Below are 21320 nucleotides of genomic sequence, written 5' to 3'. Positions count from 1 at the left end.
GAGAAGAGAGAATGAACACCTGAGCAATAAATGTACATAAATGTGTATTTAATGGGAGTTATCTGGGGGTCCTCTTCCAGAAAATTATTTAAAGATCAAGTCACACTTAGTGAATCCTGGTGAGTTTTAAAAGGTATGAAGCTCTCTTGTTTTTATCAAATTCACCATCGCAAAAACATAAGCCGTAAGATTACCTGCTTTAAGTAGGTATGTTACAAAAAAAATGTCCAAAAATGGCAAATTAAATCACACCACTGGATAGAGCTTTTAAATACAAACAGAACAACACCATCCATGTTAAGCCTGGTTTAAGCCTTTATACTTGACGCAGCACGAGTGGCGTGAGCAGCGCGAGTGGCGTGAGCAGCGCGAGGGTCCGCACGCCGAAAATGACGTAATCGCGGTGGCTCCACCCGTGCGCGAGAGCCTCGCAGTCGTGCACCTCTCGAATTTTGTAACTTCGCACGCGCAGCGCTTCAGCGCAGTGAACTAAGTCATGTTTGCCGGGTTCATACACCTTTATAAGGTGAAATTAAAGCACTTGTACGTCACTTTTAAGGTCCATTTCAACACATTCTCAACGTTAATTTAATTAAGTTAAATATTTATACATATATTCGAAATGATTCGAAATAATTCGCTTTTTATCACATTATTTATTGGTTGTTTATTTTCAAAACGTCCAATCTTAACAACTTCACGTTCTGTCATGTTTCGTCCTGGAATTACAAAAGGCTCATATTTGTTAACGTAATACAAGAGAACTAGCTAAGTTAATAGCCTACACCATGATGGACAATACTACATCTTTTTCTTTTCTTTATTTCTTTCTGTCTAAATTGTTGTTGTCATGGTGACCGGTGTCGGCCAGAGGAGGATGGGTCCCCCCCCCCCCTGAGTCTTGGTTCCTCTCAAGGTTTCTTACTCATGCAAAAAAAACTAGGGAGTTTTTCCTTGCCACTGTCGCCCTTGGCTTGCTCACTGGGGGCTAGGACTCGGCACTTGTAAAGCTGCTTTGTGACAACAACTGTTGTAAAAAGCGCTATATAAATAAAATTTGATTGATTGACTGTTCAGTCAGACAGATATTTGTTGTGAAACGAAGTAGTTACATTTTCAAGCACTTTAGCCTAAATTCCAGCACTAATGCAACATTACAATTGGTCAGGTAAATGTTCATTCCCCTGTTTTTGAGGGGTGTTTCTTTACACTACCACATATTGCTTCGGACAACACTGCAAAAAGAATGTGACGCAGCAAGTAGCCTCCGCCGTTCGCGCAAGTCGCGCTATGGTGACGCCAGGCAGGAGGGGGGTAAAAACTTTTCTACGTAATGTCCGCAAATCTGAAGGTGGAATGAACCGCAAATCAATCAAATGACACCGCAGTCATCCATCCAGCGATGATGAGCACCAGTGAGAATCATATTTCGGTCATAAAACAGATAGCACGCGCATGTGTTGTTTATTATGATTTGACGGATTTTTTCTCTAAAAAAATCAAATAAAAAAAAAAGTGACGGAGAACTTTAACCCATGCTCTAACCCCATTGTTAAGCGAGGATTCACTGTAAACAAATATGCCACATTTACATTTATTTATATTTTAAATCACCAGATAAATTTAACATTTCCTATGCCATGTACATGCAGCCGATCGGGAGAAATCGGGAGGCTTTAAAGTTTTTGAAAAACACATGGACCACGTGGGTCTTTTTAAATGTCCATTTAAAAGGCAGGTTTACGACACAAGATGACCATGTTTTGTCACCTAAAATTCATTTACTAACAAAGCTTCAATATCACACTCAAACAGTAGAGAAAATGTTGGCAAATACCTTTCTTTTCTTGCTCACTTCAAAAAATCCTCTCCTTTGCTGAAAACAACAAACAATTCCCGACTTATCGGCGACATTGCAGCGTTGTGTTACGTCATCAGCCCTCGAATTGCAAATCTGCATCTGTCTACTGTTGAAGTTGTTTTTACTGGACCGGAGTGAGCTGGTGGCTTTGACAGCTTTTCTCACATCTGCCTAGAGAGGTGTGAAAGGACGAGGGGTATTGGGCCAACCAAGAAGCCTCGACAGCGACAAGCTGATTGATGCCTTCAAAGTGATTGAAAGCTGTTCTAAACCTCGAAGCTGAAAAGATTAACACCTCACTTGCCATGATTCATGAATGTCTTTAACAGGGGCATGCGCAAAAACACAAGCCAGATGGGTTGTAAACATGCTAAACTAAGGTAGGCTAAGCAAAGATGAGTTAAGCTCTCCAGAACACACGATTAACTGTTTGGCAAAATTAAAGCAATCATGGATTATTTTGCTATTAGATATTTTGATCGCGTATAGCCTACTTCAGGGGTCGGCAACCTATGGCACATGTGCCACTGCTGGCACGCCGAGGCATAATCACTGGCAGTGGCATGCACACATAGACATCAGGTGGTGCTAAAGCACCACCAACTCTGCCCTTTATCAACGAAAGTGCCCTTTTGAAACTTCGGTTTAAAAAAAAATTATTATTATTAACATTTTACTGAGGTCGGTTTAAAATGATCTTTAGAAAACCTGAGCAATTAAAAACAATGCCCTGAAATGAGCCACCACCTCGCACACACCCGACCTCTCTCTTCCTTTAACACCAGATGCGCTGCAGCAGCAGTTCAGTTCAGCGAGTGGAAGGAAGCGTCTTCAGCACAGCTAGCACGGTCACAGATAGACGACTTCTCCCGTGCCCCACCAGCCAGGTCACATACACATCAAGTACAATAGTACTGTTTGCCCTCTAAGCCCAACGTGAAACCATTTTCTTGTGCAGTAAAATGTCTCATACAGCACCAAAGTACTAAGCATTTTTACCCGACTGGTCACCTGATAAACTAGTCGCACTAGCCCAAATCAATGATAGATAATGTGAGGACGACCACATACAGATAATTAAGGTAGAGTTTACAAATCTGTGTGTTAAGCTGAATGTTTTCTGTTGTATAGGTTTTGTTAGGCAACATAAATTAACATATTCGTTTGTGAAATAAGAAACAGGAAGTTCCCCATTACCTGTGAAAAACGCCAATCTGCATTCATATAATGAAAACACTCAGTAGCCTATAACTCCTTCTCCTACTTTTTGGTCTTTTTACTGTCTTAATTGTAGGCCTATATTGATTTACTAATTGCAAAATATATGCAACAAGGCCTGCAGACAGTGGAGGGTAAACAGAAGTTAACTGAAAGACTTAACAATGACTGTATATAGTTAATATTGGATATGGATTTTATCAGTTGGCGGTGTGACTTTTTTCCATTGAAAACTCACGTTTAGAGAATGTTACAAATAAAAGTCAAATTTCATTCAACATGTGCTTGTAATAATTTTTTATAATGAAGTGCGCTAAAAAGTGCCCCCCTCCCCCCGAGCACTTGCCCCCCAAAATGTCTGTGCACGCCACTGATCACTGGCACGTGCCATGCTAGACCAGCATCAGCAAAAAATAATAATAATGAAAAAATACAGAGAGCACGATCCTCCAATCGAAATCGCTCCTCAACGCTCTGCACTCAGCTCCCGCCACAGAGCCATGTTTAAATGTTGCCTAAATTTAGGCAAAATCAGTTAACCTGCCTAATAGCGTTACAGGAGATGACACATTCACGAGGCGTCACATTCTTTGCAGTGTTCTCCGAAACGATTGTGTACTGTGTAATTCAGTGTACTGCTGAATTACGGAATGCTAAATCTAATTATTTCAAAGAACAAATTTTGCAAAGTGCTTCTAAACCTAAAACATTATGGAACACACTTAAAGTTATTACAGGTGAAAATAGCAAGAAATATAGGAACAATATCTATATCTCATTGGAGGGTGTTTTAATTACTGATTCTGAAAAGATAGCAAATTCGTTTAACCAATATTTTGTAAGATCTGTTAAAGAGCTAGCATCTGAATTTGAAGCTATATCTACTCCTACTACCACTAGTATTTCTTTATCACCTTTTGTTTCTTCTCACTTTAATTTTTCAGAGATTACGCAGAACGAGTTGTGCAATATTTTAAACTCTCTAAAAAGATCACATACATGCGACATTTATGGCCTATCTACAGATTTTTTGAAGGTTCATGCTAATTGTTTTATTCCTCTTTACCATCATCTGATCAATCTCTGTATCAGGCTTTCAATTTTTCCATCAGTCTGGAAAACTGCTCTAATTACTCCTATTTTTAAATCTGAGGATCCAACGCTTATGTCAAACTATAGACCAATATCCATTCTTCCAGTAATGTCTAAATTATTGGAAAAAGCTCTTTATAATCAGTTAAGTTGTTATCTTGAAAAAAATAACCTTCTTAGTGATTCACAATATGGATTTCGTTCTGGTAGATCAACTATGGATGCATTATTATTTTTTACAGAACAAGTACGAACTTCTCTTAACAAAGGACAAATTACTGGTGCGATTTTTATAGACTTTTGTAAAGCCTTTGATACAGTGAATCATCAGATTTTGTTAAATAAACTGTGGTCTTTTAGATTGTCCTCTTCTGTGATATCGATGATTTCCTCTTACTTATCTAACAGGTATCAGTCAGTCAAAATTGATCATGTCAAGTCCTCTCCCATGGCTTGTAATCTGGGTGTCCCACAGGGTAGCATTTTGGGTCCGTTACTTTTTCTCTTGTATATTAATGATCTCCCAAAGATTTGTAGAAATTCTAATTGTCTTCTGTATGCTGATGACACAGTCATCTTTCTTTCTGGTTCAAATGTAGATGTCATAAATTCAAAATTGTCTAATGACCTTCAGTGTCTCTATGAATGGTTGAAAGATAATCAACTAACTATAAATGTTAAGAAAACGGAATGTATGTTTTTTCACTCCTCTAGAAAATGCATAACTGTGTCAGAGCCCATTTGTCTCATACGGCAGCCTTTAACAATTTCAAAGTCTTATAAATATTTGGGAGTTTATTTGGATTCACATCTTACATATCGAGATCATATGCAGAATCTAACAAAAAAACTCAATAAGAAATTGTATGTTTATGGAAAAATTAGATCATATCTTACATGCAATGTTTCTTATACATATCTTCATACAATAATTTTGTCCACAATTTCCTACTGCTTACCTGTTTGGTCTCTTACCACCAAAGAAATCATCGAACCAATTGTAAAACAATATAACAGAGCATATAAAATCCATGCTAATTTGCCCTTATGGACTCATCATTGTGCTGCTCTTGAACATTCAAATGCATTGACTTTTCATAATTATGTAAATACTCTAGCTATGAGATTTTATTTTCAGTTACAACACAGCAACGTTCACTCATCATTAGCTGATCTTCTTCCAAGGTTTAATCAGAGGCAAGGATACATTACTAGATCTGTCTCAAATATTCTTATTCCAGTCCCAGCTTATAAAAACAACTATGGCTATAGGTCTTTCCTTCATATGTACACCAAAGTCTGGAACGAGATACCCTATCATATTAGAATGTGCACATCTAGTGTACGTTTTAAACAAGCATATAAACAACATCTTATGGACAGCTTTAATTGTAATCACTGACTAAGTTTGAAAGGTAGACATGCCCCCCTCTTATTCTACTTTACTTTGTCTTAATTGTATGTTTAAATGTTTTGTATATCCTGTATTGTATTTCTTTTTGTGCTGCAGAACAGGAACCTGCTGTAAACCAGTTTTTAACTGAGTCAGGCCAGTTTGTGTGGCATTCTTATGTTGCTTAAAATTTTCCTGTATAAATAAAGAAAGAAAGAAAGAAAGATTTGTGGTAGTATAAACACCCCTCAAAAAAGGGGGAAGGAACATTTATTTGACAAAAATTTATGTTGCATTGTGTTCCAGGTGGCACACTCATTGACTAGAAATGTTAAAGTTGGCACTCCATGTGTCAAAGGTTGCCGACCCCTGGCTTACTTTATCAATGGATCTATCTTTATCTATACTTTTTCTATGGACATCATAAAAAAGAAAAGGCTTAATTTGGTTGGAGTTTATGTTGAGTTGTTTGGGTACAACAATGAACCGTAACATGAACAACAACGAAGATCTACAAAGGACTTGTGTGTTTGTGAGTACAAATAAACAATTACGCATATGAGAATTCATACTAAATATCACCTAGGGTAACCGCCCCCATTAAGCTCACTTGCAACTTTGAACACAAATTATTTTAATACAAAAAAGTTATCCTGCTTGATAACTAAATCAAGACATGTAGTTGTTTTTTAAAATATGCAATTTAAAGCCAATCATACTGCTACATATTTTAACAACATCCTGTCAGTGTTCCCTCTTCCTGGCAGCCATTTTGAAAGCCACATGAAAACATTGATCTGGAGAGACCCCTCAGATTTTGAAAATTTTAATATTACAGCAAATTTTGATTTGGTTAAGCATCACCAATTTTTACAAATTTAAGAGATTAATGGTTTTAACACAACCTAGCACAAGTTGGAACTTGGATGTAAGAGAAAGTTACAGTTAATTCAAAATACAGTTTTATAGCATTTTAGCAAATGCTGCAATTCCTTGTTAGCATGCTAGTCATATGAGATTGCTGCAGACACCAATATAGTAAATCACACATGATAATTTCTTGTGTTTTACTATTTAGCAAATCATTTATTTCCAAATGGATGAGAAATAATATTTGTAGATTGCAGGGTTTTTTTTAAGATTTTGTATCATTTTTACATGAGCTTAAAGGGTACAGCAGCATAAAAACTGGAGTGCATCAGTGTGAGCACATTGGAGAAAAGCTTAAGTATAAACATATAATCAATATTTCTTGCTTCACTTCAAACAGTATATGATTATATACATGGTAAAGAACATTTTTGTGACAAAATACTGATGTTAAAATAAAGCCCATTATATTTTAAATGCGAAAGTATTGCTGTCCCCATTAAGCTCAGGGTGCTCTCTTTATGCTCACTTACATAGACTGGCTATGTGAATAGTTCATTTATGGTCTAAAAACAATCACTGTCAGTTTTCTGTGTAAATTATGGTAAAATAATTAGCAATATCTAGGCCTGGACAATAATTCGATATCGGTATTTATCGCGATAAGAAATATTTCAATAACGGTGATATCATTTGTGTGGTAATTCAATACGAATTATTTACAGAATCTGCCATTGACGAGCGTTTTTTACAGAGCGCAGCCGTCAATTCGCTGGATTCAAGCACAGCTGAACACAATCGGCCTCCGTAGCTGGGCTACGCCCATGCGTATTGACAATCAAATAGGCAGTGGCCAGATAGGCTACACTACGGTAGGCTCAGCTCCAGCGTGGGACATTTTAGATACAAAATGAGCACCTCTGACGGCAACACACAAGTGAGTGAACATGCTTCCACAAGTAAAAACGCAGAAGACAATTGATAAGAGAGGGAGGACTAATTCAGTGGTGTGGAAGTGGTTCGGCTTTCGTATGTCTGGTAAACTACAGGATTCAGTTTGCTGCAAATTGTGCCGGAGATTGGTGCTGACTAGCAGCGGTAATACATCAAATCTGTTCCACCACCTCGAGCAGTTCCACTACATAGAATATTCTGAGAGTCAAAAAATGAGGCACCAAAAACGTTCAAACCAACCTGTTCCTCAAACATCGCCAGCATCTGTGTCAACCAAAGAGAACCCCATGCAGCAGACACCCCTGGTTGCATTCATGTCTTATGACAAACTTAAGTCCAAGCATCATACAGACATCACTAAAGCTGTAACAAACTTCTTGGCTAAGGACACGATGCCGTTTAGTACGGTGGAAAACGAGGGCTTTAGGAAACTGATGTTAGTCGTCGCCGATATGAGCTTCCTGGCCGGAGGTATTTTTCACGCACAGCTATACCCAAGCTTTATGACGAAGTTATGTTGTGTATTGTATATTTGTATTGCTAAAATAATTGCAACAACAAATAGTTTCTCAAAGTGTGAGGCGCTTAGGTATTGCAGGTGGGTTGCAAGGAATCTGAAGAAATTATTTTTTCAAGCCTGCAGACGTGCCAACCTTTACGCATTTTGCATAGCAGATACACATTTAGACATCGAACTACGCTGCTATGATTTGTTGCGTTAAAATACGCGAAAAGTCATTGATGTCTGTGCATTCACGCACTAGGCAACTCGTGGTTCAACTAGGAATTCAACTTGTGGAGAAAGGATTAATCCGTTTTCAGTTATTTCTTATGGGGAAAATTGATTCGGAACTCGACAGCATCGCTTCTCGACGCTCCGGAAAGATTTAGCGTCGAGTTCCGGGGTTCTACTGTACTTCCTCAGCATTGTTTAGGGTCTTAGCTAGCATTTTTTAGCTTAGCTAGCCTCTTGGACATCTCTATCCTATTAACATAACATTAACTTTTATGTCATATCATAAATTAATTAAAGCAAAAAAAAAAAAAAAAAGTTGCATGCTCTTGATGATGGGCCAGTGTCTTGGATCAAGGTGTGCCACATTTGGACAAGGGTGTGGTATTATGGACATTCCTTGGGACATTTAATGGAAACTCTTTCTAAACTAGCTGATCTTTTCTTGACCCTCCAATGGGTCAGAGAGAAGATGGAAGACTGCATAATCAAAGTATTACCATTGGTAAATTCAAACCAACAAGTTTGTGCGCTTATACAGTTTGGTAGAGAAGAATAAGTCTTTGTTCATATTTGTATTATCCTTTTATTTTTTAATTGTTGCTATTCATCATGTAAACAATTAAAAAAAAACTACACTGCAACTACACTGTCTATGGATTTCCTCATCAGCCATCTAATATCTGTCACAGGATATTTTCTTAAGCCTAATGCTGCCTCAATGCAGCTAGTTTTATTATAATTTGCTGTTTAAAACAGAGTTACATTAGGCCCCAGTAACATACATCAATGACATTCCTTATTTGTATTTGCAATTAAATTTTGGAGTAAATGATTTAGGGGTGACCTGCAATAGTCGCTGATTCGGCAAGTAGGCCTATAAACTTTTTGTTGTTGTCGTTTGCTTTTTACTTGAACCTTTACTTTTTTGCTGTTGTGTGGCAATTTTTAAAATATTTTCAGGCAGGCATATTTTATTTAAAATATTTGACATTTTGCACAGTGCCTGTCTGACAGTTCGATATGCGCACTGACGGTGACTTTTTTTGTTAAAGTTCTCTAACGTTTCATTAAAAAATACATAAGTAAATAAATAAATAAAAGCTGAATAAAGGCAACCTACCATGTTTATTCATTTATCTGAGTGTTTTAGGTTTTTACTTTGAAGTAGAAAAAAGTCCTGAATGAGAATGGGATCCCGTTTAAGGTGCTCTAGATAAAAAAAAAAAAACCAGATTCGACTATTAGTCGACTAAAGGGAAAATCTGACGAATCAGATTTGACTATTAAAATCCTTAGTTGAATACACCTCTAAAATTATTTACCAAAATTCTAGAAACCATGTTATAAATTAGTATGTCATGTGCAGCACTAATTTTCAATTCAAGTAGGGGTGTCAAAATCACCACCACAGATGAATCCAAGGCATGGGCACAAAACTGGCAACCATATCCATTGTTAAACGCAATAAACACAACATTTATAAAGTTAACTACTTTATTTATTTCTTAGCAGAGCAACACCAGTAAACTGCCATGAACATAGGAGTCCCCAAAAAGATACCGCCCACTCAAAAGAACATTTTCTTTTCCAGGTCATAGGGTAAACACAAAAAGGACAATACAAGTTATCAATCTCCCTATCCTTTTTTATGTAGGGCCTAAAAAAATTAAATAAAAAAAAACCTATAAAAACATTTCAGTTACATAAACATAAACCCTTATGTGACATCCTGATATGTTAATAGAGAGTTAGACATAAAATGAACATAACTCATAATGTAAACAAAAAGTGCAATAATCCAATGCAAACGGTGCTTTGAATAGTCTAATATTTTCACCATAAATTCCACAATCCTTCACTTAAAGCTTTCAATAGCATCAGAGCTGATGCTCCCCTTTTTGGTGAGACAGTCAGCAAGTTGGCCTCTGAACATCTCCTTGATTTTCTTACTTTGGATGAGCTCCTTAATACTGCTTATTTCCAACCTAAGTCTCTTCTCTGTGACCTGTTTAGTTGACATAAGGACATCAAATAGTGATTGATTGTCAGTCTCACAGACCAATGAAGGGGAATTCAGTTGTTAACTCAGAAAAGAAGGTGGCAAGAAAAAGAGCATCGTCTATACCAGGGGTCGGCAACCTATGGCACGCGTGCAACCCTTGGCACGCCGAGGCATAATCACTGGCACCCTCCGGTCACAAGACCAGTTCCCTACCACCAGGCCATGACTACCCTGAAATGCTGATTTTAGAAGAAGAATCACCTTTGTGGCAAAGAGCTTGCCCAAAGAAAATCATCTACATGGCATGCAAGTACTCCAGTGATTTTATACTTATGTCTAGCCAATAAAAGTCTGCTGGATCCACCTGCGACATTTTACCACCTGTGCTCAGAATGATTGCCTTGACTTATCAATATACCAATATAGCAATGCATCAGCAAGACCATATACACATTTCTTCAGCTTCCATATAACATTTTCACAGGCTGCCTCTGGAGGAGGTCTGATATAAATATCCCTGGATAACTCCACGCCCTGAAAGAATGCAGATTTGATGTCCATAGAATGGACTTGCCAAAGATTCTGACAGATCACTATTAACAATAGCCTCAGAGATTCTGTGGCACAGGTTGGAGAATTCTTCTGTAACTCTTGCCTATTAAGCTCTTCAAAACCTCTGGCTACAAGTCGTGCTTTAGGCACAATACCCTTGGGAGTTTCTTTTAGAGTACAGACCCATCTGGTGGAGACACATTTTTGGCCTGCATTTTCAACCTCCACAAATACATCATTATCCTGGTCTGAACAGGTCTGAGAGTTCATGCGTTAGCTTATAGAGATCACAGTCAGCTGTACAAGGGTGCGTTACTCAAGGCTAAGGCTGATTTTAATACTACCAATATTGCGCTGTTCTCTACAATAAATAAACTCCTGCAACCTGCAAACAGCTTTCCATTAACCCCTTCATCAGCCCTTTGTAATGACTTCCAGGTGTTCTTCACTGAGAAAATTGAGAGTATTTACGCTGAATTTCAGTCTGTTCCGTGTACTTCGGGTTGCTCTGTACCACACTCTTTAGTCTCAACGCCACTGTCTGTTTTTCACCTGGTTGAGGAGGATTTCATTGTTGGTCTTATTAAAGGGGCTAGATCTACTCCTTGTGTTTTAGACCCCTTGCCTACTCCCTTACTGAAGGCATGTCTAGCATCTGTCTGTCCACTCATTACTAGGATTATCAATGCTTCTCTTACCTCAGGCTTGGTTCCCTCTCACCTAAAATTGGCTGCTTTTACACCGGTCCTAAAAAAGTGTGGCCTCTCACCCACTGATCTAAATAATTATCGTCCCATATTGAACCTCCCCTTTCTGAGCAAAATTCTGGAGCGCTGTGTGTCCTTACAATTACAGCAACACCTTCTGAGGAACGACCTATCTGAACATTTTCAATCTGGTTTTAGATCTAATCACAGCACTGAGACCCTGAGGGCCCTGGATAGGGTCATGAATGACTTACTGCTGGCAGCAGATTCAGGTCAGGTGAGCATTCTTGTTCTCCTTGACCTTACCGCTGCGTTTGATACAATCTGTCATGACGTACTCCTTGATCAGCTGGAATCATGGATTGGTCTTACAGGCTTGGCGTTACAGTAGTTCAGGTCTTACTTAGCAGGTAGGCGGCAGTTGGATCTGAAACTACCCAGAGAAACTAACACTGTCTCTTTAGTTTGCGGTGTCCCACAGGGTTCAGTTTTGGGCCCTATTCTTTTTAACATTTACATGCTCCTTCTTGGCAATATTATACGTCAACATGGCCTTCAGTTTCATTGTTATGCTGATGATACTCAAATCTACATTAGCACTCAGCCTTCAACTGTATTGCCGCCTAACGCTCTGCTAGACCGTCTGGCTGATCTTAAACACTGGATGCTCAGTAATTTTGTAAATTTGAAGTCAGAACCCATGCTCGTTGCTACATCATCTACCCTCAATAAGATTGGTCAGACCAGTTTTTCCATACCTGGTTTTATTTCCTCTGCTGTGGCACAGGTTCACAATCTTGGTGTCATACTTGATTCCACCCTCTCTCTTGAGGCACACGTTAACAACATTACCAAAATAGCCTTCTTCCACATCAAAAACATAGCTCGCCTACGCCCTTCCCTGTCTGACTCTGTGGCTGAGACCCTTGTTCATGCCTTTATTACATCTCGGCTTGATTACTGCAACTCCTTGCTTATTGGGCTTCCTGCCAGTAGCCTTAAGAAGCTGCAATATGTCCAAAACTCTGCAGCAAGAGTTCTCAACCGCTTCAGGAAGTGGGATCACATCACCCCGATCTTAAAAGATCTGCACTGGCTTCTTGTCCTTGACCGGATTAAATTTAAGATTGTATTGTTTGTTTTTAAATCCATTCATGGGTTGGCACCGTCTTATCTTTCTGACATCGTGTCCCCCTATGCTCAGTCACGTGCACTCAGTCTGCTGATGCCCACCGGTTGGTTGTGCCGCACACAAAACTCTGTAAATTCGGGGATCAAGCCTTTAGTGTTGTGGGCCCCAAGTTGTGGAACTCTCTCCATTTATCTCTCCACTCCTGTACATCAGTCTGTTTTTAAGAAGCTCTTAAAATCAGACCTTTTTGAATGTGCTTTTTAGAATGTTTACATTGTTTCTTTTATTCTATTGATGTTAACTGTTATCAATTGTTGTTATTTTTATTATTTTTTTATTGATCTTCCGTTTGTCTCTTATTTTTATTCTGTAAGTACCTTGGGTGGCTTGAAAGGCATCTTAAATAAAATTCTATTATTATTATTATCCTGCCAATTCTTTATCTCTTCTTGTTTTGCTGCATCAAATGAAATGTCTTTTGTTATGAACACATCACTGTCCCTGTCATCTGACTCAATGTTAAGACTACCAACATGTGACACATCAACTGACTCCTTTTGTCCCACACAGGTTCAAGATGTTGTACATTATACCAGTTTTTGTACTTTCCTGTGGCTTTTCCTGCTTTGCCTATAACCCTGGCTGCATGCTGAATACCATCATCTCTGCCCACAAATGTTAGTTTGACCTGTTTTTAACTTTACTTCTGCAGAGGGGCCACAGCGCATGTGTGCTGTGTTTGTTTCTATCACATTAGTTTGTGTCAAGAGTGGTTGCAACACATCTCCTGTATTCACTTCCCTGCCACTCAGTCTTCTGTTCATCCTCGATATTTTGATCACTGTCTGAGCTATCTAGTGCAGCGTGTGTCATGTCTCCCTCACTTTGTGTTTTTGTTAGTTTCATCTTGTCCAGTTTGCTTGTCCTGTGAATTCAACTTACAAAGCCTGGAGTGATGTACCCTAACAAGAATACCCCCATGTCTTACAAATACAACAACTCCATCCTGACCAATAACCACTCCTGGTCCCTTCCACTCAGTGCAGTTGGCTCATTTGTAATATACTCGGTCACCTGTCACATATTTGTCATCTGTAGGCCTAAGCTGCTTCCGAAGTGCCCTCCTTTCTGAGCATTCAGCTTCAGTGAATGCTTTCCTAGAAGCATGCAATGCTGACATGTGTTCTCCTACTTAGTGGTACCCTCTAGTGCAGGTAACTTATCAATTAATACCGAGGGGAGATTGGGATTCTGTCCAAAGACTAGTTGATGTGGGCCGTAGCCATGGACATTGAGCATACTGTTCTTGGCCATAAGGGCCCAGTCAAGAGCAGTGTGCCAGTCACACCCATTCTCCCGTTTCACCTTCTGGATTATTTCAGAAAGTGTTTATGTCTCTCAAGCAGGCCATTGCTCCAGGAACTGTATGCTGCTGCTGTTCTTGTCTCAATATTGAAGTTTTCAGCCATGTCTCTCATCTCCTCATTATTGAACTCCCCATCGTTGTCACTGTACAGTCTCCGGGGGGCACCATGCACACTTATCCATGCGTGATTGAAGGAGTTGACAATCTCAGAGGGTTTCTTTGTTTTCACGATGCTTCCAGCACTAAAACGTGTGAAATGATCGATTATATGTAGGTACCATAAGCATGGTTCCAACTCGTGCAGGTCTACTGCTACTGTTTCGTTGTATTCTGAGGCCAAAGGCAAACCTACAATTGGATGAGCTTTTGTAGGCAATCTGCAGAAGCATGGCCAAACTGTTTGTGAAGCTTCAGGAGAACTTTATGCTTCTCATCAATGGACATGTTTTCTGTTGCTGTAAGGACTTCATCTTCTGCTTCACCTTTTGTATCTGATGCCATATCAGTGATGGTGAGGACTTCAACTTCAATGTCACTCTTTGTAGCATCTTTGTCTCTGATGTCTACACAGTAATGGCCAGAGCTTGTGAACTCAAGAGGTGCAGGTTGCCTGAACATAACAGCCCTGTCATTTTTCATGTCCAAAATGGTGCCAGCTTTCTTCAGGGATGCTTTGTTTAGCAGCAGAGGGAAATCAGCTTTGACCACTTCAGTTTCAACATGGTATATTCCACCAGAAACGTGAAGCTACCTGCTAAAATAGGACAGACAAAAGGCCAAGTTTCTATCTCCAAACCGAAATGGCCTGCAGGTAGGAATTTCCATTTTCTGCTCCTGTTTCACTTGGCTTGGGCCGAGATCTCTCACATAGCTTTCCAGCCACTTCTCCCCACATACAGTACGAGTGCAAGCAGTGTCTATAATAGCTGACCCCACGGATTCAGCCAGGAAGATTTCAGAGTCAGACATAGAGGCTTTTGTAAAAAGTGTGATATTGCACTCCTCAACTGGATCTCCTTCAGTTAATTTTACATATTCACTTTTCTTATGAGGACAGTCTTTCGCTCAATGAAATGTTCTCTGGCAGATTGCACATCTTGATCTCCTACTGAATTTATCCAATGGGTTCGTACCTGCTAAAGGTTGCTTCTGTCTGTGTCGTGTGCCGTCTTCCTCGTCCTTGCGGCCTTTGATCTGCAAAGAATGCTACATCCTGCTGATTCACTTGAATTCCGTTCGGTGAGCCTGTCGTTTTCCCTCCGAAGATCCTCTGAAGCGTCAATTTCATGTCGCTGAACGTTAAGTCTTTGCACACCATTTGTGCAAGTTGCCTGTTTTTCACATCAAGACAAGCAGTGTCCAAGAGCTTAAATGCTAACACAGCGTCTGGTAGAGTCATGCCGTACTTATTCATACAATTATATTGCTTATTCATACAATTATATCGTCAGACATGGACAGTTAACAGTCTTTTGTAATTCTATCAAAATGAGAATACGCTTCATATGCACAATCTTTTTCCTCCTTGAGAAACACATTATCCAATTCAGCTAGCAAGGTAGTCATACCGGTATCCTATCCAAGTCAGCTGCAGGAATTTCCATAGCGATTTCCCGGGCTCTTCCTTCTAGCCCCAAAGCCACGGCAAGCGGCTGCTTTTTATTTGTCCAATTCTGAAACACGCGTCCATACATTGATTTCATTTTCCCAACAGTCATACGGTCTTGACTCATCAAACTTCAGCGGAACTTTGTAACTAGAGGCAGCCATTCTCTGCTACCAATGTTAAACGCAATAAACACGACTTTTATAATGTTAACTATAGGGTAGTCACGATACTTTAAAAAATATTGAAATTCGATACCATTTTCGATATCAAAGTCAGATACTATGCTTATTTCCGTTTTAAAGCCTTTTTATTATTATTTTTTATAAACAAACAAATGAATATTGTATTGTTGTATTGTATTGTTTGTTTATTTCGAGTATATGTATAAATATTTTACTTAATTAAGTTTAACGTGCTGGGAAATATTGAAATGGACCTTGAAAGTGACGTACAAGTGTTTTAATTCCACCTTGTTAAGGTGCATGAACCCTGCAAACATGACTTTGTTCATTGCGCTGCAGCACGGCGCAATGAAGTTGCGAAGTTACAAAATTCGAGAGGTGCAAGACCTCGTGAATCGCCAGCTCACGAGGCCACGGCAATTACGTCATTTTCGCCGCGCGGACCCTCGTGTCAAGTATATAAACCAGGCTGTAGCTCCCTTCGTTGAAATGTTCCGAAAGCACCGCTTGCAAACTGGCTTATTCATGTCCTTCGGTTTTACATCTGTATCTGCTTCGAAACCAAAGTATTTACACACAGCACTTCTGCTGCTTCCATATTTTATCCATATTATATTCCATATAATAATTCCATATTTCGCTTTGTGCGTGTGGTTTTTCAACAAGCTGAGGACGGTCCGCAGTATTGCTTCTATTAGCAACCATCCTACACGTTTTCTTCTTATTCTGCAGAGGGGAGGCAAGCGCTGCACTGCTGTACGCGCACACTGCCCCCGTGTGGCACTCTTTGGAAATACTGCTCTTAAAAAAAAAAACGCACTCAGTCCTATAGCACTGATACTAAGCAAATTGGGTATTGTACTGTTTTTAATGAAGTATCGCGATACTACTCTAGTATCGGTATACCATGCAACACTAGTTAACTACTTTATTTATTTCGTAGCAGAGCAACACCAGTGAACTGCCATGAACATAGCAGTCGCCAAAAGATACCGCTCACTCAAAAGAACATTTCCTTTTCCGGGCCATAGGGTAAACACAAAAAGGACAATACTTTTTTCTTGTATGTTCAGACCAAGTCACATACACTCACCGCCCACTTTATTAAGCAACAACTCAATACAATAGATCAATAGAAGATTGGAAAACCATTGCCTGGTCTGATGAGGCTCAATTTCTGCTGCGACATTCGGATGGTATGGTCAGAATTTGGCGTCAACAACATGAAAGCACGGATCCATCCTCCCTTGTATCAAAGGTTCAGGCTGGTGGTGGTGGTACAATGGTGTGGGGATATTTTCCTGGCACACTTTGGGCCCATTAGTACCAACTGAGCATCATGTCAATGCCACAGCCTACCTGAGTGTTGTTGCTGACCATGTCCATCTCTTTATGACCACAGTGTACCCATCTCCTGATGGCTACTTCCAGCAGGATAACACGCCATGTCATAAAGCGCAAATCATGTCAGAATGGTTTCCTGAACACGACAATGAGTTAACTGTAGTCAAAGGGTCTCCAGTCACCAGACCTCAACCCAATAGAGCACCTTTGCGTGAGGTGTGCGGAGTCGCACGCTACGGTCACTCGCGAAAGTATAAACCTAACTTTTTTGGGTCCTTGCTTTCACTGGATGTGAAAGACGCCATTAATTTACATGCGTTCATTTTCAAATTCTGAGGTGCCTGTTTTTCATGTTAAAACCAGACTCTGTGTGAAAGCCTTAAAATAGAAATCTCCATTGTGAGGATCATGACAGAAATAATACTCTTTCTGCAGTACCTGGTTATATTCCAACTTGGCAGTAAAACGGACGTTTACAACAGTTTTTGATCAGACACTGACCCAGGCTCAGTTTATCAGATATTAAATAATTTAAAATTAAATAATTGTAGGCCTACTGAAATCCATGATTTAGTTTTCTCAAATTTTGCAGTATTTATATAAACACGTGTACAGCTTATTTTTTTAAGGAGAAATTTTTTATACAATATTTCCAGTTTTCTACAATAAATAGTTCATTTAACAAAAAATACTTTTGTTGTATTAAGGGTCAGTGTATCTTTTAATAATACATGTAAAAAACAGTGATACCAGAATCACAAGTTGCAGCAGCAAATTATTTGACTTAAATATGAGCTTAAGTAACATCCCATTCCTAATTCATAGGGTCCAATATGACGTTGGTCCACCCTTTGCAACTACAACACCTTCAACTCTTCTGGGAAGGCTGTCCACGAAGTTTAGGAGTGTGTTTAGATGGCCATGCTGGACTGCTTTTAGTATTGCATAAATGATTATCAGATAGGGAAATTTTACTTTTCGTGTTATGTACACCTGTATGTGCATAAATGCATAATCTTGTTACAAAGTATATTATGTTATATACAAAACTATACATTACTCAAGATGCATCGCTATTACTTTATTAAAAGTGCCACCATTGGCAAATAAAAATCCTGTGTTTTTTTTCTTGTGACTTTGGCTGCATTTTGTTGTTGTGACTGGGTGAAACGTGGGGTTCTGTTCTGCCCATGCTGTAACTGGAAAGACGCAAGTCTAATTGTTTCAAGGTTTTCAAAATCGAAGGATAAAAATGCATAAGTTAACTGTTGGAGGAAGCAATGAGCAGAAATGCAGAATTTAACATCAGGGACTCCCTAGAGAAAAAATGTGTTAAGATTAGCTATTAACTCTCTTTAAGTTAGTTTTTTTTACTGATGTTTAATTGCATAAACATTTTATTAAAGCACTGTTATTGAGGGATATATACATTCAAGTATATGCACAGTCCTAACTAGTGTTGTAAAAAAAACGATATATTGATACTAGTGGTGGGACTTTAACGCGTTAATTTCGATTAATTAATTACAGGAAAATTAAAACAAAAAAAATTAACACATGAGACACTTTTGCACCGTGGAATGTTTCTCAGTGCACGAGTTCCAGACATACAGATTATATGGACCCACAATAAGATGAGCATGATGGAGATGACTGAAGAGGCTACGCTGGTGGACATTTAAATATTAGAAACTTCTAGATGGAAGTACAAACAAAAATAGTGTTATTTGCACTTTATGTAGGAAGGAGTTCGCTTATCACAGGAGCACTTCCACCCTTCGTTACCACCTCAACGCGAAACATGTTGGGGCTAACGCGCAGGTCAGTAATGATAACTTAGCTGCTAAATGTATTCCTAGTACGATATGGTGAACAAACATCGGTATTTCCCGGGACATGTCCGTATTTCACATCCTGTCCTGTCCAGACATCACGCAGAGCACAAAGCATGTAACGGCCAGAAATATGTGTACTGTCTCTATAAAGGAGCGTGTTGAGTGCGCGTATGGAATATTGTTGTTTTTTTAGCTTTCTGCCGTAGACCGACTCAGACCAATGCTCTTTATTTTATTTCTGTAAGTAACGCATTCAGTGAGCTTTGGACAATTCACCAGTTCATGGATGAACAGTCAAGTAGTGCTGGAGCCCAGGATTATTTTGGTCAACCAGCAAATAAACGGACTAAGTGTAATAGCACCAGCGCGAGTACGAGACAGCGATTCACCTCTCCTCTGTGTGCTTCGTGTTTCACTCGTCTGTTAACTGTCCAAGTTCACTTCTATATGGGACAGAGTAGATATTTAAGTTTGAACTAACTCTGAAGAGTGTTACAAGCATAGAATTAGACTGAATAGAGCTGTTTTTATGGATCGGTCACATTGTCACCGATACCCGATCTAGAATTTTTTCCAATATTAATATTGGAATTGGTGCATCCCTAATATATATTCCCAACTGCATGTTGCTGCTGGTGTCAAAATCACAAATGGTCCTAACCTTTTCCACTTCAAAAATCATTCTCGTCAGAAAAACTAGTGCCATTCTGACCACAAAATTTTGCTGGTTTAGCAACAAACCTGTGACAAGATGTCAATGGTTGGGACCTACTGTCTCCTGCAAAGGGTTTTTACCCGCCTTACCACCATGATGACCACCACCACAAACACAGTAGTAACGAATCATCAGTGATCCACGCAAGTAACAAACTTGCTATTTGCAATATGGCCATGTAGTTTATACAAAAATGTTTCCAGATGACAAAACACCCACATCCATACAGGTAATCGGGCTCTCAAACCAGTGAAAACAAATGCACCCTAGTATACAGAAACTAGCACCATCTCCAGCACTTTGTTGGTGGAAAAATGGTAAGAGGTCTTAGTGTTAGACAAGTTACAAATTACCGCAGTTCAAGTTTCACCATGTAATAGCATCGGTATGTAAGCCTCAATAATATCACTTAAAAACAACAATAAAACAAAGCGTCCAAGTATCTATGCAGTTAAACTAAATGGCGCGCAGGTGGTAAGCACTGCTCGTTCGTACCATTAAAGTACAACATGTGCTACCACAAGGTGTACTGACTGGCCCGTGTCAAACCCGTTCAGATACCCCATCTCTCCTTCAGTGTCAAGGGGTGATCCAGACACACCGAACACAGCCACCTGCTGATATATTCAATATTAACCACTATTTGTCAGCTAGCTAGGTAGCCAGAATGCTCGCCAACCCGCTACGGTCATGGAGCTGCCGGACACTCGTCCAGCCTGCGGCAGCATAACTGCGCCAGTTAGACCATGTTTAATTACTGTACATGTACTGCAGTAAATAGAGGCCGTCTGTGCTCATCTGAGCCGCAGCTGTGGGACTGGTGAGAACCTCCACCCACATCAGTGCCTGGCTGGCCCGGTGTAGACCTACTGGGCACTACCAGCACCATTCAGTTTAACGGTTAGTATAAAGTTAACTGAGCGTCTAGGTTGGCCAGCGAGAGGAGTTAGGGCGTTTATCTAACGTTCACTAGCTGAAGCGCGGTGACGGTATTACCCTCGTAGCTAGCGAGGTTAGCTAGCTAATGCATAATGTAGCCGGCGAGGTTAGCTTGTGTGGCTAGCTAGCTAGTTAGCTAACGTAGCTAAGACCGGACGGGAAACGCACTAGCTTAGCTACAGATGCTAGGTGGATAACTGAAACAAGCTCTAGCTCGCCAGCTACAGCCGCTATCACACGGCAAACAGTTCAGCTACGCGGACGTCTGTGTGTAGTGGGTGTGTAGTGAATTATCCAGCGAGTGAGTCGTTAATACCCCGCCAGCGGCCTCCGTGAGCGGGAGCTGCCTCGCCAGGGTCAACTAGCCCAGCATACAGGTTAGCCAAAGTGCTACTCACATTTCCTCAACCACTTCATCCAGTACCGCACGATTACACTGTGGTGTTTCTTGCTCTCGATGCACCAAGTTGATAGTCCTTGAATTGACTCCATTGTATTTGTTACTCCTTGAAAACGACGGTCTAATGTTGACTCCAAAACAGCAGAGGAACCACGACCGTGGCCGCTTGCGCCTTCACTTCCAGCCGCCATTTTCCAGGCCCACTGTTGCTGTGTGCTGTGTTTGTTGAGCTGACCTAGACACATCCTTGGGCCAGCCAGCAGGCTAAAAGTCGGATATAAACACAGTCTTAGCTAGTTTTTTATTTTATTTTATATATATATATATATATATATATATATATATATATATATATATATATATATATATATATATATATATATATATATTTATAATCCCCCTCCACATACTGT

The 21320-nt window shown here is 39.7% G+C and overlaps 1 protein-coding gene across 4 annotated transcripts in view; it reads right to left on the bottom strand.

Annotated features, from left to right (window-relative positions):
• Window positions 1–21145, bottom strand: part of celf3a (cugbp, Elav-like family member 3a) — a 96718-nt gene extending 75573 nt beyond the window's left edge. For all 4 annotated transcript variants that reach the window (XR_013131693.1, XR_013131691.1, XR_013131692.1 and 1 more), the window contains exon 1: window positions 20906–21145. The gene's annotated coding sequence lies outside the window, so the exon portion shown is untranslated. The remainder of the gene's footprint in view (window positions 1–20905) is intronic.
• Between the last annotated feature and the right edge of the window lie 175 nt (window positions 21146–21320).

This window comes from Brachyhypopomus gauderio, chromosome 6, assembly GCF_052324685.1.
Source record: "Brachyhypopomus gauderio isolate BG-103 chromosome 6, BGAUD_0.2, whole genome shotgun sequence".
NCBI lineage: Eukaryota > Metazoa > Chordata > Actinopteri > Gymnotiformes > Hypopomidae > Brachyhypopomus > Brachyhypopomus gauderio.
Note: the sequence above shows the minus strand (reverse complement) of the source record. Positions and strands in the feature narration are given on the sequence as shown.